The sequence below is a fragment of the Penaeus monodon genome, chromosome 27 (genome assembly GCF_015228065.2).
Source record: "Penaeus monodon isolate SGIC_2016 chromosome 27, NSTDA_Pmon_1, whole genome shotgun sequence".
Taxonomy (NCBI): Eukaryota; Metazoa; Arthropoda; class Malacostraca; order Decapoda; family Penaeidae; genus Penaeus; species Penaeus monodon.
The window spans coordinates 35,626,682-35,627,032 of NC_051412.1; positions in this window are offsets into that span (position 1 = coordinate 35,626,682).

The following is a 351-nucleotide window of genomic DNA, read 5'->3' on the forward strand; positions in this document are numbered from 1 at the left end:
ACGAGTAACGATATGCATAAGAACAGCTGCAGCAATGGCAGTAGTAGTGACAGTTGCTCACATTTGACGCATGCAGTAACCTCTCCACCAGGACCTCTACTGAGAAGGTGAATGTTGAAGGAAATCAACGGTGGATCTCCATAACAAATTGTCCCCAATCAGAAGACCTTAGTAGCCATTGTCCATAAAAAAGAAAGATAAAAAAGCAGTTTAGTGTCTACTGTACTGCATGTTTCTTCTCATTTGTCTCAATTTGTTTGATATTTACAAGGATACTGCAACAACAAAACACAGACACAGTGTCCAGAAAGCACCAAATTTAATCCACATTCAAGACTTTAAAATGACAAG